Genomic DNA, 4,104 nt, shown 5'->3' with positions numbered 1-4,104 from the left:
AAACCAATAATAAGTAATAAATATTATTGATGTAATTTATATTTTGTTTAGTCTTATAAGAAAACACATGACTGTGTTTGTCTTTTGTGTGTTTCCATGATAACTGACTGACTCATCTTCCAAATACTCTGAAGCTCTCACTGATTAAACATTATGATGATCTACACCACTCCTAGGCTACCCTAACAGATACCAGCACTTGCCTCATGGATAATCAAGATACAAATTATGTCTAGCAGGAACTAGATCTCCCCTAAAGAGTAGGCTTAGAGAATTTATTATTATTTCCACGATGAGCAACATAATCTTAAATTATTTTCAAGACATTTTGGGGGAAAGATAATATTTGACATTGTCAGTAAAGCAACCTATTAATTGATATAGGTATTTTCTGTATTTGTTTGACACTGGATTATTGGTCACCAGCCTCTGGGCATTTGCCAATAGCAAGCTACGTGAACCAGTTGGATACCGACTCTTTCATAGCATTGCTACAGTTCACTGAGTCACACCCAGTGGGCATATTTAACGATGAATTAACAGCATGTTTCACGTATACGGCTCGCTGGAACAAGCTAATTTCATTGTTTATATTAATATTTAAGCAACCACAGTTATACTAAACTCTCATCTATTAGAGTGATTAAATTGATAACTTTATCTCAAGTTAGATTAAAAGGATGATTTCCTTTTTAAAACTGTAAATATACTTTATTTAGTCATTTTTGTTTACAACAGAAACTACGGGAATTCAAAATTAGCATCCTTATCTGTGAGCTTCTTATAGACACCTGAAAAAGTGTCAACCTTATGTTCTACATGGTTCTGCTGTGCTTTGACTAGATGAACCCTGATAAGCAAGCTGCCCTCCAATTTCACGCAGATTCTCTTGTCCACAATTTCACTTGGAAGACCAAGTCCTAAAGGATCACATCTTACGCAGCTGTCAGAATATGGCTCTTTGGATGCTTTTCCTTATTTATTTTTTTTTTTTGTATGGCTTTTTTTTTTTTTTTTTTTTTTTTGAGTTGCCTTGGGAAGAATTCTCCTCTAAGCAATAAAGACAACATAATTCCCAATGAACTTCAATTCACGTACTAGCTGAACTTGGATTTTCTGGAAAGATTTCAGTTGAATGGGAACAAAGATTATGATAGCTTTCTGACCACCACCAACTTCAGTTTCCTTGGCTGCTGTAATATTCTGCTCCCTGTACTGGGTCTTGAGAGCTCCTGAAGAGCCTGGGTCCAAACTCAAACTCGTCCTTCTTGCTCAAATTCAGCTTAGGGAGAGGCCCAAGTCTTACGAGAGCTCATCAGATTTCATAGGTATTCCTTCATGTTCAGCATTTTCTAGTTATTGTTTTGTTTTGTTTCTTTAATTCAAGCCTTGATGTGCTCAAGATACTAGATTTCTAATAATAATGAAAGATAAATATTGTTTGTGTATAAGCATCTGTGTGTATATGTTTTCCTCAACTAGGAAATTGCTTTCATATGGCAGTGAAAAAGTTGTTGTCTTCATCTAAGGAAGTATCCAAAGAAATCCCTATAATGGTGTCTAAGTATTATATAGTAGATATCCTCATGCTGTAGATTTGAAAATTCTCAAGCCATATTCACCATAATCCTAGAATGTTAATGCTACATGTGTTAAATGACTATAATCAATTAGAAGACTTTTGACAAGTACTTTCTTCATTTTTTAAAAATAAGCAATATTTAAGTCTTGGCAATATGACCAACCTAATAAAGAAATCAGAAAAAAAAGTCATACATGTAATATTTATTTCCATAGGCAAACTCCATGATACTTAATATTACACATTTTTCTGTAATATAATCTTATTTTAGTGCCACAGTGGTACAGTTTGTCTCCTTTGCTCTTGTGTAACTTCCTTCAACCATTTAAAATCTGGTGATTTGCTATTTTTGCTTCCATGTAGTTTCATTTAAAAGTCAAATATACTTGGCATTTGCTAAAGTCATAGCTCTTACTCTTCTTGGAAATTCTCTGCAAGCTTACATTTTATTTAAAAAATTCATCTGCGGTAGCATCAAATTTACAATTTCAATTCTGTTTAAGCTTTGAATGACAAATTGTCCTATTATCTCATTTCTTTCTTGCTTTATTTGACTAAACAAATGCCCTACAGTAGGAACATTTACTTGTGAAGAGAAAATTAATCCATCCTTTTTACAACTCTGCAATATAATCTCTACAATACCCCACATCAGTAAAAGTAATGAATACTTCATATCTACCTTCACCATCTATTAAAGGTGTCATACACATTTTTGTAAAGAAAAAACACAGAACGTCATCCACTTTCCATTGCCCAAACCTACCATTTTGTTATTTCAAAGTATTTTATTTTTATGTTTAAGGCACAGTCTCATTTCTATTGCCCAGGCTTGAGTGCAGTGGCACAATCGTAGTTCACCATAACCTCAAACTCCTAGGCTCAGGCAATTCTCCCACCTCAAGCTCCTGAGGAACTAGAACTATAGGTGCATACCACTATGCCCAGCTAATTTTACAATTTTATTTTATTTTATTTTAGTTTTGTAAATAGGGTATCACTATGTTGTCCACCCTGGTGTCAAATTCCTGGCCTCAAGTGATCTTCCTGTCTCAGCCTCCCAAAGTTCTGGGATCACTGGTTTGAGCCACTATGCCCAGCCTCAAAAGCGTTCAGTAACAAATAAAAGCCTCCTTTTAAATTTCAAATTCTAACCCCCTGTTTTTTATGTTTTTTTTTTTTTCTAAATAATAAGTGGCTGTTTCTTAGTAGCAGTAATATTTGGTTCTTAAATTATGTTTTATTTTTCATCTAAACAGTAAAATATCCACAAAATAACTGGCATCTACTTCCACATAGAAATATTTTTCATTTGATTTCACAGTGCCCCCCCCCAAAAAAAATTCATTCTCTTTTCTCTCCAATGAGTTCATTTACTACTATTACTTTTGACAGCTATGGAATTTCAAACAAATGCTGTACTTCAGTACCTGAGCCAGAGAGGCCAATCATTGGTGGGTAGCAAATGATCAAACAAGACTGTTACAAGACTGTTTTCCAAAAATGATGAAAAAAAATCCATTTATCATGACAGTAAGGAGGAAAAAAATGTAGAAAGATTTGCAGTCTGTTAGCTCATCTTACCTTTTATTGATAGTTAAAGTATGCATGATTCAGAAAGTATACAGTTTAGTATGTTTGAAATTTTCAAATCTACCTTATTGTATAAAATATGTACCACTTTTTAAATTAACTTATAAGACAATTTCATCAGTGTTATTTTGATATAATACTTCACATTATTTTGCTGTCATGCAGAAGACGAACTTCTTTTTAATAAAACTATTTGCTTCCAAGATTGTTCTCATGGCTCTTAGTCCATATAATTTCTAACAGGATACAAATATAATCAAAAATGTATTTAGGAGCAATTTTGAGCACAGTATTTTACTTTTATCCTCTTTTTCTTATGCTCTACTTAAATTATTATTGGTGCTCATTCTTTTTAATTAAAGGCCATTCTAGGACTAATATAGTAGAGTTGAGCAGCCACATTTTTCTCAGTAAAATGCAAAATAGAGATTCCCTAATTTGTTTTACTATAAGCTGTCCCGTGTTTAAAGTCTATAAGATAAATAAATAAATTTGTTTAAATTGTGATTTTTCAAGTGGATAATAACAGTAAATTAGAACTAAAATCAATGCAATTAATAAAACGTGTCATATAATAGAATGACAACACTTAAATGTACCACATCAGTGACAAGAGAGGTAAAACCTTTCAAGAAGTTTAGAAAAACCTTAATTGAATAAAAATAAAATAAATAAAACTTTAAGTTATCTCATGTGCCATGTTTAGGTGAACTGTTAGACCTATTTTTAGATATGTCTGGATTTGTGTAGGAAATCTTAACTCTCATTTAGATTACAACCTCTTCTATAAGACTTGAAATTACAGGATTCTATCCAATGCCAATGAGCTTCATTACAGTTGAGACTCTCTGATAACATGTAACATCAATTTTACAATATTTCACATAACATATTTATCTGTGGTTTATTTGATCCCTGTTATTACTGAT

General features: G+C 32.5%; 1 pseudogene; it reads right to left on the bottom strand.

The window, feature by feature from the left end:
• Positions 1 to 741: 741 nt before the first annotated feature.
• LOC140710696 (small ribosomal subunit protein eS7-like) lies at positions 742 to 3,192 on the bottom strand (annotated as a pseudogene).
• Positions 3,193 to 4,104: the final 912 nt, after the last annotated feature.

This window comes from Chlorocebus sabaeus, chromosome X (genome assembly GCF_047675955.1).
Source record: "Chlorocebus sabaeus isolate Y175 chromosome X, mChlSab1.0.hap1, whole genome shotgun sequence".
NCBI classification, from domain to species: Eukaryota; Metazoa; Chordata; class Mammalia; order Primates; family Cercopithecidae; genus Chlorocebus; species Chlorocebus sabaeus.
The sequence above is the reverse complement of the archived record's forward strand: the minus strand, read 5'-3'. Positions and strand labels throughout refer to the sequence as shown.